The sequence below is a fragment of the Tuber melanosporum genome (genome assembly GCF_000151645.1).
Source record: "Tuber melanosporum whole genome shotgun sequence assembly, scaffold_72, strain Mel28".
In the NCBI taxonomy this organism is placed as follows: Eukaryota; Fungi; Ascomycota; class Pezizomycetes; order Pezizales; family Tuberaceae; genus Tuber; species Tuber melanosporum.
Genome location: NW_003299120.1, coordinates 62,587 through 75,227, shown reverse-complemented (window position 1 = coordinate 75,227; position 12,641 = coordinate 62,587).

Genomic DNA, 12,641 nt, shown 5'->3' with positions numbered 1-12,641 from the left:
CTGCTCCTATTGGTTCGCCCTTCTCCTACAAGTCGCATCAGTTGGGGGTACCTGTTGCCCATTGTTCTGTCTATGCTTGTTGCCGGACCTGTAGGGCTGGCTTTGACAGCCTCTGCCTACTCTTTCCTAGCTTGGTTGAACTTCAGTTTGGCTCGGCTAGATGGTGTGGCTGGTGCCAGTGCCTTCGGGTATTGGTGCTGCCTCCTTTGTGTATCCTGGCTGTAGTTAGTGGATCCCCCTCGGCTACAAGATGCTGAGGGTTGGGGCTTTGTTAGTGTGGCGAACACTAGTGGCTGCCTGATGGGGCTAGGTATGGGCTATCCTGTGGCTATAAAATGGTTGATTTGTCTTAGGAGCTGGGGGGCTGGATGGGCTCTGTGGCATCTGGTATGTCGGGCTTGGGGGGGGCTGATTGGGGGGGGAGAGGCACTCGCGAGCACCAGTCGGGCCTGTGTCAAGTTGGGCGAGGTCTAATTAAGTGTTTCCAGTTCGGCTTGGGCTGTTAGGTAAAGCTGCTGAGTGCTGCAAAGCTCCCTGATGGATCGGCGGGTTGATGGCCACCTGCGTGGATAGTGAGTTGCGACCACCTGATTGGACTTGTTTGGGTCTTGCATGCTGGACTTTGTGGAGTTTGTTTAGTTTCTTTAGTTCGGCTACAGGTCTGGCAGGAACAGGCATGGCACCATGAGTGGGAGATAGGCTCCACTAGCCTTCTCAGTCTGTTACTACCTCTATGTATTTCTTTTGTTAAAGTTGTTTTGATTGGGGAACAGGCAGTGGATACAGGTCCTCCTCACCGGTACGCTCTTTGGAGACAACTGGCAAAGTGGATTTATAGGGTCAACAGCCTGGCATGCGGGTACAAGAGGTTGACATATTGGTTGCCTCCTCCCTGCTATTGTGTCGCCTGTAGGTTTAGTTTGTGTTTGTTAGTTTTCTACTGTGGAGCAGGTTTTGCGGGACGGTTTTTTAGACCGAGTGGTAGTAATTTTATGTTTGTTGGACGAGGAACCTGGTCGCGTTGGTCTTTTGCTCGGCTTTAGCTATGCTTAGTGCTGGTTGTCTTCATACCAGAGGGGCTACTTACTTGGACAGGGAAGGGTACTAGGTTTTTTGATGGTCTTGTAATTAGTTTCCGTGCAGGCATAACTTGGGAATGGTAGGTGCAGGACTGTAGACTTAGTTAGCTTAGGATTAGTGGTATACCGGTTAGTGGTATCTCTGTGCCGGGGGGGGCTTGTTGTCTGCCAGTGTTGGTGGTACTAGTATAAATAAAATTAGATTGAATTCTAAGTACCTTTCCTACTTCTTACACTCCGTGTTGGAAGTCAGCGTACCAATACTTTACCTTATTTCGTTCACCATAAATACTTCATCTACTATGACTTGTTTGTGTTTTTCGTTTCAGGCAGTCAGTTAGAAGTTAGTTGTTCTCACTTAGAAGACACTTTAATGTGAGATATCTGCGGCCTGGTCCCGGTAATCACTGAGTGTAGTTTGGACGAGGATGGCATCTTTGACAGCCTCCTCTTCCTTGGCTTCCCCCCCCCCTTTTGAGGATGTCGTCACCCGTTCGGTATGACTCTAACTCCTCTTCCTCGCTTGAGACAACCTGTATAGCCCTGTCTCTTGTGCCTGCTACTGAGGCTGACTGTGACCTTATCCCCACAACTATACAGTCATATGCTGCACCCAAAGCGAACTTTAATTTCCTACCGTTTCACTACTGTCATGGATATCAGAATGCGGTGAACCTACAGTTTGATGAGTTGGTTTGGCAAACAGTTGCTGATGTGACCATTACCATGATGAAAGAAGTGGAGGTTTTGGTGAGAGGTTGCCTAATTGGGAGCGGCTCTTCAGCCACGTGTGACTTGAGCAAGGACACTACCACAGGACTCTTTGTTCAGTTCAACTCCGATCACAGCTCAGAATACTCTCCAGCCCCAGTGCCCTCCACCTCCAAAGACTCCCAGGCAGTTGTCCCTAAATCATCTGTACTGCCGGCCGAGAGTACGACGATGGTTAAGGCAGGTTCATTGTCTGCTACCCCTCTCCTCGCTAGGGCCATCTAAAGCAAAATGCCTAATTTCCTCTGTCAGGCCCCTTTACATAATGCTGGCTCGTCGACTCCTTCCCTTTTAGCTGGGATATTATCTGGTGAAAGGGCTTTCTATGAGACCCCAAAGTTTAGATTAGAGGACCCTGAGGATGAGGACTACAACCCCCTTACTGCTAGGACACGACACCGTACTGGGTCAGGGTCCCCTGCAAAATGGTCTGCTGCTCCGGTGCTGGGGCAACAATTTTTGCGGGCCAACAACGAGATGAAGGCCGAAAAAAGCAGATCGTTCCCATCCTCCCAGGCCTGCCGCTTGATATACATCACGGGCGCCTGACAGTTCCCCCACTTGTAAGTCTCCCATCGACCATTAACACTACCCCACTCTTCCTATCTCAACTGGTAATCCAAGATGTCCTACCTACCTCTGAGGTGTTGGCTCGGTATACTCTCATGGATTTGGAAGAAGGACGAAATTCTGAAGCAACTGGACTTGGCAACGGCATCCACGCCCCCTCTTAGGCAATGGTGTCACCGCCACTGGAGGAATGGGTCTTGCTGAAGGACAACTATTGAGCTCCCGGAAGCCTCGCACAATGTCCAGGTGCCATTGGAAGTTCAACTCCCGGATACCCAGCCTGAGGAAGCCCATGGCGCTGTAGCTCAGGCGGACTCAATCATGGCAGGTGTGTGCGAAATGTTGGATGCAGGTAGGACTCCCTCTTTGGGGCCCTGCTCGGGTAGCATAATTGAATCCAAGTAGGAAGATTTGGAGGACATCCACTCTGGCAATACACAGCCCCTCCTCTCCTCGGAATCTGGGTCTATCAAGGATGACATGGTAAATGATGTCTGGGATTGGATGAATAATGGTACCGCGTTTGGTAATGATGGACCACAGGACAGGGTGAATTACTGGAGCCTGGTACACCTGCTGTAGCGTGCAGTAAAGGTGCTGACAGACATTGTAGGAAAACAAGGGAAAGAAATAGAGATACTACAAGGTAAGTTGTCCCCCTGGCACTGATCCCCTTCAGTGGTGTCTGGCAATACCCCAATTAGTTTGTTGGGAACAACAGTACCCCCTGCCCCCTTTAAGGGAAAGGAAGCTGCTATTACGGCTCCTATAGCTAAAGCCTCCTTCACAGAGGTAGTGAAGTGGATGGCATATGTGCTCAAGCCTCTCGCCACTCAGAAAGAACAGGCACCCTCTTCTCGGCCCACATCAGCAGCCTCCTCTCACCAGTCTAGCAGTTGGAGCTCCTCCAACGAAGGGGGGATAAGTTTACATGTGGCTCGTGGGGGAGAAGGCAAATCGGTATACTGGAAAAAAGAGGATGGAAAAGAAGAAGAAAAGAGAGAGGGAAGGAAACGTGGTAGACGCCTGAGCTGTGCTGCCAGAAGGAGAAGAAAAGCTGCTAGAGGTTCTGGTAGTGAGAAGGAGGTGGTAACCCCGGCCAAGACTCAGGAGAAGAAAGCAGAAAAGTAGGAACAGACTCTTGTGATGGCTGCCCCTGCTGCTACGCCGATTCTATTGGGGCCTGCAGCGATGGCCAGTATCGAAATGGCCGCAGTCCCGGCGTGACAGGAGTATTGATGAGTTCCACAGGAGCCTCCTGACCCACTCATCTCGGTACCAGCCCCACTACAATCGTCCCCAACCCTGGATCCCAGTGGAAGGCATATTACTATGTGGTTCACTACATGCAAGGAACTGGCCTTACAAGAGGGGGTTGGTATTAAGGCTATTAGGAGCCGGATCAACACGACCTTCTCCAACCAAGGAAACCTTTGGAGCAGTGCCCCGTACATTTGTACCAGCCACATCCAGCCTGAGATTGGTTGTATTTTTTTGACCCTGGCTGGACATTCTGTCACTGAACTAGGCAACTAGCTTGACAAGTTTAGGCTTGACCTACTTAGAGAATTGTCACTCCCGGTGTTTGAGTTCCAGAGGAACCTGGAAAAGGTGACGATTTTCATTTCTGAAGTCCCACTGGCTGACACAGGATGGGAATCGATCGGGAGGGTTGAGGGATGGACTGGAAGTGCTGCCTTTGATGGCATCCACACTGACTTAGAGCAATGCAATACTGGTGTAGTTACGGTTTCCCGACGGACATTATGGGATCAATCTATGCCATAAGACAGGCCAATACTACGACGTGTGGTATCCATTTCGTGGTCAAAAGAAACGAGGCCATCAGGGAAAGACTAGCTGAGGGAATAATTTGTTTGAGAGGAGGAGCCCGCAATGTTCAGGTGTTTGAAGAACATAGGCCCCTAATGGTTTGTGGAAAGTGTTTGGAGACTGGCCATTTTGAGGCTACTTGTAGTCGCCCACCCTGCTGTCACTTTCGTTTTGGAGTACATTTTTCTCGAGAGTACATATGCAGCAAGCTTAGATGCCCTGGAGGAGTAGACCAGGCCTGAGGACACACTAGGAGACAGTGTTGGCTCTGTGACTGGATAGACCACTTCACCGAATAAGAACAGTGCTCAGGAGTCAGATGGTTGCCCCGAGCTACATTGTCCTCGCCTCCAAAATGGGAAATGACTCTGCTGACAGAACCTGCCAAGAAACCGGAACAACAGGGAAGTCAGACAAGTAGGAATCAAAGAAGATGCCGTAGTCACGCAAGGTCCCCAACACCACTACTGGTTCAAATCAGCAGTGACGAGGAAGATGAAGGCCCCCGCCAGAAGATGGACAAGGCCAAAAGTAAGGAACCGGAACACCCATTCCCCTCTCCCTCCCCAGTGCGCGGGATTTTGAAAACCACTGCCACCACCAAACTCAGCCAGGACGATAGTTTTTGGACCGCCCAGGACCAGCATAGTAGTGTCCCCTATGCCTGTGGCCTGTACGGCCCAAGTGGATCAGTTGGAGTCTCCTTTTAATGCTTATTATGACAATGGTATTAAGTGTAGGGAGAAGCAGTCGGAATCAGGCACTGGTATTTAATTTATTTTTCTTTATTGATTTAATTTTTATTATTGAACCACTGGTTGATCTGGAGGGACAACATGTACCTATAGATGTGGATGGTTAGGATTTGCTTTCCTTTATTAAGAAGTCAGATGTTGAGGTGTTTGTTTTGTCCAATAGTTGTAGGATGTTTGAGATAATGGGGCATGGAGAGATCAGTGTCAGTGTTGGCTATTGGAAAAAATGTGTGAAAAAAGTGCTTGCTGGGGTTTACTTCTGACCTGGTTATACTAAGAACTAATTTGTTGGCTGGTTGGACGAACTGGGGGAGCCAGACATTGTATTTGGTAACTTTAATGCCTGGCATCAGGACTGAGACCCCAATGCGGACCATAATACCATGGGTGGACAGTGGCTGAAGCAGTGGTTCACGGTCCCGACTTGTGACATGAACATGGTCCCCCCAACAGTGTCAGCTTTATGGGACCTTTCCAGGATTGATCTTTGCCTGCACAGGGCACCATACATCAGACATCGATACCTGGATGCCGCTGGCTGTGAGCATAGTGCTCATGCCCTTAAGTTGGCAGTGGACCTCCCAGATAACATCATGCATCGAAGGCCAGCCTGGAAGAGGGTAGTCTCTGAGAGAGTTGGGAAACAGTTCGATGCCCGGCAAGAGGTGAAAGATGGGAGGTTATGGGAAGGAGTGAAACGAGTGGTAAACGCACTCCCACGGGCCTCTGTTGGCAGAGGTCAGTGTGAGTGGTGAACACCCGAGTTGGACAAGATGAGGTTGGATGTGGCCCAGCTGCGTCAATACTCCAAACACCGGGTTGAGCAGGTGGAGGACTACAAATTGGCCTGATGTGTCTACTGGGCATGCCTACTAAGGGCTAGATTTGAGCATATCAGGGAAAATATAGCCGAAAGCCAAGATCCAGACATTTTTAGGTTGGCACGGAAGCTGGAAGCTAAGTGAACCCCTCTCTCCATGGCCCGCTCAGACTGGTCCTATGCTACTACACACTCAGACATTAGCGACCTGATTGCACAACAGTCATCTCCAGTTGACTCCACCTCTTGGGAGGATTCCGATATTGACATGGATAGTGCGCAAGAGATGGAAATTGCCTTGGCAAGGTCCCCTAAAACACAGGCTCAGGCAAGGATGATATTGGCTATCCCTTCCTATAGTTCTGGAAATGAAGAGATATGATAACATTGAGATGCCTGATCGACTATGGGTTACGTCACGATATCTCAGACTGGCACAAGGCTGAGGTGGTACTCATACCCAAGCTAGACAAACCCAGGTATGATATCATGAAATCATGGAGAATGATAAATCTCCTGCCGTCACCGGCAAAGGTCGTGGAGCAAGTGGTCCTGTTGAGACTGGCCACCTGCCTAGACCTGGGAGAAATACAGTTCGGATCACGCTAGAAGAATGGGGTTCATAATACCATGGCGGGAGTCTTTGAACTCTTGAGGCATAATCAGGGTTACAAACAACTAATCTTGTCAATGGACATTGAAGGAGGCTTCAATAATATTGATGTCGATCTCCTGTCAGACTTTTTAGTAGCCCAGGGGTGCCCTGTATACCTTTGCCACTGGATCTGGCGGTGGGCTTTCTGTCGGTTGGTCCAGTTTAGATCCAATAGATGTGTCTCCCGACACTACCATATCAGTAAAGCAGTACTGCAGGGCTCGCTCCTTTCCCTGTTCCTCTTTGGTGAGTACGTGGCAGATATATTCAGGCCACACATATGATACTCCCCTGGTGTATGTCAGCTGGTTGTCTCGTACGTTGACGATGGGGTTATCATGGTAGTGGCAGAGTCGAGTAAGGCCGCCCAATACCATGCGGGAGAGATATTTGCAGACTGCGACCATATAGCCAGAGCCAGGAGAATGGAGTTCAGTGCCCTCAAGACTCAGTGAATTGGGTTTAGGAATAGGACATAGGAAGGGATAGAATTGTTGGGAGAAATAGTGTTGCCTTCAGAGGACTTGTGGGTTCTTGGGTATAGGTTTAATGTATTTTTTAATTTTTCTTCTCATGTAAAGTATTGGTTGAAAAGGGGCTTAGGGGTTAGAAGAAAAATTTTGGCACTGGGGAGGAGGTTTGGAATGTTGGTAGATTGGGAGCATGAGAGACCTACCACTTGGTGCAGGCAGCCTACCTCCCGACCATCTACTACAGACTTGAGTTTGTAACTGACCATATATCGTTTGTGAAGCAAATTCAGGTCCATGTCAACGACTGCCTCCGGTCGGTGTTTCGGACCCCTATGAGGTTGGCGAACAACATACAGCTAGCAGAATTCAGAACGCCGCCTGTTGCTATTCAGGCAAGGTACCTACAAAGGAGGTGCAACAGCCGGTTCATCAATTACCAATATTGTGACCGGTATCCTTGGTTTGGGGAGATACAGTTACATTGGAAGAAAGAAGGCATGGTGGCGCATTGGCAGACTTTGGATAAAGAGCTCACCTGCCGCCTGACTGTTTCAATTCGGAAAGGCAAAGTGGTAATGGCTGCACACTACCAAGTGTTATACATGGACCTTTGTACATCCTTGGATGTGGTTGTATACAGTGATGGGTCCAAGTGTTCTAAGGGGGCTGGTGTAGCTTGGGTGGTGTTTGAGAAAGGGGCCTTGACCTATGTTGATAGATGTTCAGTCCTCCCATTTTAGAGCATTGTAGAATGCGAGTTGTTTGCTGTTGTGCGTACCCTGCTGCATGCACAGGGTATAGCCAAGAGACGACCAGTCCATGTATTCTTGGACTGCATGCCAGTCCTCATCATGATTGACAATATATTTTCAGATGGTGACTCAGCTGAGTTGTGTGAGGTAATGGTACTCCTGTTGAATGCATTCTCACATGTTAGTTTTGGTTGGGTCCCACGTCATGTGGGCATTGATGGCAACGAGATGGTCAACCTGAAGGCTAAGGCCAGTATCAGATGCCCTTCGCACCCCCTTCTTTGGGAAGGTGTTAGCTTTGGGATTGGTCATGTGACCATGGCTTGGGAGCCCCGTAAGGAGAGATAGGGGTCCTGGCATGCTAGTAAAGGGTATGAGTATTATGCCTGGGAAACGAAGGCACCCCAACACCTCTGAGGCCTGACCCAAATGGATTCCTATGTTTCGTTAAAAATCCAGAGTGGGACGAGCATGGTCGGCCATGACAACTGTGATGAAAAAGAAAACGGACACCACTGAACTGAGTGCCCCTGTTATGCTATAGGGTGTCCTTCTGATGAAGATTTGTGTAAGGATTCGGCAGTCCCGAGGTGGAAGTGCTGGTGGATGGATCATTAGTGGTTGGGACTGAGAATCCCTCATCATGTTGGAGCTGTGAATGGGGAGTTAGATGTGACAGGTAATCCCTTTGATGGCACACTGATAGTGGAAAGGGACGGGAGGACAGCATTGATAGGGGATCCTACGACCTGCACCCAGTATGAGAAAACACATGATGGTAGTAGCTGCATCTGGCCAGGCAAGGTGACTTTGCCGAAGAAGTGGTTCTTTTTACCTGACCAGCAGTGGTGCCAGTATCTCTGTTGTGGTACCACCATTTCCACAACGGCCACTAAGAAACGCTCCACCTTTGCGGAATACTTCAAGAAACATGCTCAGTGTTTACAGGTGTGTCACTATCAGTTTTGGCATTCTCAGCATTTGCAGTGGGATGAGCTAAACCTGGCAACATGAACATCAGTGGTCTTGAGGTGGGCTAAGGTGAATGGGTTACTGAAGATACCCTGCTGCCACTTTTGTGGTTTGATGTTAGAGGAGGGTTACTTGGATCGTGGGTTGCATTACAAGAGGACGGAGGGATGTTAGGATAGACTGTATGTTTTCTTTATTAAATATATGAGCCAAATTGTGTTGTAGATAGATAGGAGTGAGGGTATGAGACGGTGGCTGGGTAGCGAGGTGGGAAGACGCGTTAATCCGGGGCTGTGCTAGTCATTGAGAGCACCCGTGAGCCCGCTTAGGTAGTGATTTCTGGATTTATGTTTAGGGAGAGTGGCTGCGAGGTGGAATGGTCCACGGTAGTGTATTTTAGATATTTTGTTTTATATGGGGCGTGGGGGTGACTAGTTGTATGCCAGTATTGACAGTACTAGTATCAATAAAATTAGATTCAATTCTAAGTACTGTTCCTCGTTCTTGCCATTGCTTCGGCCCCAGTGTTTCTTTTGCACCCACGATGGGCCTTGATACCTTGAATTCTGGGGGAGATATTTGAGTTCACTTAGTAGTTCCTGGGGTCTTTGGTGTTGAGGCCTGTTGGCATTGCGTGGCAGATTACTTGTTTGCTTCATGTTTCGTTGCCTGCTAGTTATCTCACGATACTGGCACTTCTAGCTATTCATCATGGTCGCTTACGAGCCCTTCTCGGTAAAATGTCTTTGGCTTCCTGTTTATCGTCTACTCCCAGGTTTTGCATTCAATTCGTGTGGATGGAACATTGTATTTGGGGTGATCACCCGTGTCATTCTTTGGGCTAGCTCATGTTCTTGTTGGGCTTTAATGGAGTTCTTAGTTCTCATAATACAAAACACCCACAGGTCCTCTTAATGACCATCCCGTATATTCAACTCATCGTACTGGCCTCATCACCTCTCAGGTGGCAGGGTAGTACCTGCCCTGCCCCTCCTCGTTATGTTATATTTCTACAGTGAGAATTCTAGCATGTTGTTTATCGCCGTTCCCTTGGAAGTTTTGTCCTTGCGGCATTTACGGTAGCTCAGTCAAGTGTTTCCTCCTCGCCTCAGTGGGGATGGCTTTGACCCTAAAAAAACCTACCCCCTGGTGTGGTTTTTATAGCTGCTTGGGGTGGTGTAGGACAACTTGCTGTCAGACACTCGCATTGTTTGTGCATTTGGGTGGTTCGGTTGTGGACTTTGGTTGGCGGCTTCACCTATTGCAAGTGGAGCCGACCTTCTCTTTGTCTACTTCTGTTCGCTCGTCCTCCTTCTTTATGTCATGTCAGTTGGGGGCGCCTCTTGCCCATTGTTTGGTCTAGTTTGTTCAGACCTATGGGGCTAGCTTTACCAGGCTCTGCTTACTGTTTTCTGACTCGGTGGGACTTCAGTTTGGCTGGGTTAGACGGTGTGGCTGGTGCTAGTGCCTCCGGGTATTGGTGCTGCCTTCTTTGTGGCTCCCCACTGTGGCTGGTCGGTCTCCCTTCGCTATACAATGTTGGGGGTTTGGGCTCTGTTAGCATGGCCAAGATCAATGACTGCGTGATAGGACTAGCTATAGGCTTTCCTGTAGCTATCGGATAGTTGATCTGTCTGAGGGGCTGGGGGGCTGGATGGACTCTGTGGTGTCTGGTGTGTGGGACTTGGGGGGGCTGATTGGGGGGGGAGAGGCACCTGCGAGTACCGGTTAGGCCTGCGTCAAATTGGGTGAGGTCTAATTAAGTGTTTTCAGTCCAGCCTAGGCTGCTGGACGAAGTTGTTAAGTGCTGTAAAGCTCCCCGACGGATCATTTGGCTGATGGCCACCTGTGCAGATAGTGGGTTGTGACCGCCTGGTTGGACTTGTTTGGGTCTTGCACGCTGGGTTTTGTGGGGTTTGTTTGATTTCTTTGGTTTAGCTACGGGTTTGGCAGGAAGAGGCATGGCACTACAGGTAGGAGATAGGCTCCACTGACCTGGTTGGTCTGTTACTACCTCTATGTATTTCATTTGTTTAAATGATGTTGTTTTATGGGACAGGCAGAGAGTACACGTCCTCCTCACTGGTACGCTCTTCAGAGGCAACCGGCAAAGTAGATTTATAGGGCCAACAGCCTGGCATGTGGGTGTAAGAGGTGGACATATACGTCGCCTCCTCCCTACCATTGTGCCACCTGTAGGTTTATTTTGGTTTTTGTTGGTTTTCAATTGTGGTGGAGGTTTCATGGGACATGTTTAGACCGGGTGGTAGTGTTTTATGTTTGTTGAACAAGGAACCTGGTTGGGTTGGTCTTTTTCTCAGCTTTGGCTACCCTTAGTGCTGGTTGGCTTCATACCAGAGGGGCTACAGACTTGAACCGGGGTGGGTGCTGGGTGGTTTAATAGTCTTGTAATTAGTTTCTGTGTGGGCATGACTTAGGGCTGGTAGGTGTGGAGCCATAGACTTAGTTAGCTTAGGATTAGTAGTATACTGGTTAGCGGTATCCCTGTGCCGGCAGAGGCTCATCGTATACCAGTATTGGCGGTACGAGTATAAATAAAATTAGATTGAATTCTAAGTACTTTTCCTACTTATTACTTTAATGAATATAAAACACCTTTATGATCTTTATCTTTACTGCAACATTTATAGTTACGCCGAGAAAAGCTCTTCATAGTGAAGAGTTAGAGAAAGCTTACGATAGGCATTCCCAATAGAAGACAGCGGTCTTGTACTATCGGTAACATAGGCGGAGGCCTGGTGCTATCATAAGAGTAAGGAAAGAGATACAAGAAGACGGAAAGTAACGTTGCCCATTACCAAGTACTAACTATCTGAGGAGGGATCATTACAGATAATGTGTGGGCCCCGTAAGTGGGCTGGAAGGGGTTGTTGGAGACCAGAGATTCCGATTCTAGGTGAGATTATTCTACTTAGGGTATTTCCTGGGTATCAGATCCTGGTATTCCTAAGAGGCTTTGACCCTGAAAGCCTGGACCTCCTGGTGTGAGTTTTATAGTTGTCTGAGGTGGTGTGAGAAGATTGGCTGCCAGACACTCTTGTCATCTGTCTGCATAAGTGGTTTGGTTCTGGATTGTGGTTGACGGCATTACCCATTGCAAGTGCAGCCTACTTTCTATGTGTCTACTTCTGTTTGTTCAACCCCCACCTTCCTGACATGACAGTTGGGAGTACTTCTTGTCCATTGCTAAGTCTACACTTTTTGCTAGAGCTGTGGGGCTGGCTTTAGCTGGCTCTTCTTTACCTTTTCCTGGCTATGGTGGACTTTAGTTCGGCATGGTTGGATGGTTTGGATGGCGCTGGTACCTTGGAGTATTAGTGCTGCCTTCTTTGTAGCTCTCAGCTATAGCTGGTAGGTCCTCCTTGCCAAATTGTAGTCGAGGATTGAGGACTCTGTTGGTGTGACCAAGACCAGTAGTTGCCCAATAGGGTCAGATATAAGCTGTCCTATATCCGTTGGATGGTTAATCTGTCTGATGGGCTGAGGAGGCTGGATGGGTCCTGTTGTATCTGCTGTGTGAGGTTTGAGGGGGCTGATTGGGAGGGTAGAGGCACCAGTGAGTACCTATTGGGCCTATGTTAGGTTGGGTGAAGTCTAATTAAGTGTTTTAAGTCTGACTTGGGCTGTTGAGCGATACTACTGAGTGCTGTCAAGCTCTCTGATAGACTGGTTGACTGAGGGCCACCTGTACAGATAGTGGGTTGCAACCACCTTGTTGGACTTGTTTGGGTACTACGTGCTGGGCTTTGCGAGACTTGTTTGGTTTCTTTGGTTTGGTTATAGGTATGGCGGCAGGAGGTATGGCACCATGAGTGAGAGATAGATGCCATTGACTGTTTAGATCTGTCACAACCTCTATGTATTTCTTTTGTTTATAGTGTTTGTTGCCTGAGACGGTAACGGTTGGCTTTAAATGGGGACCGTCGCCCCCGTTACGTCG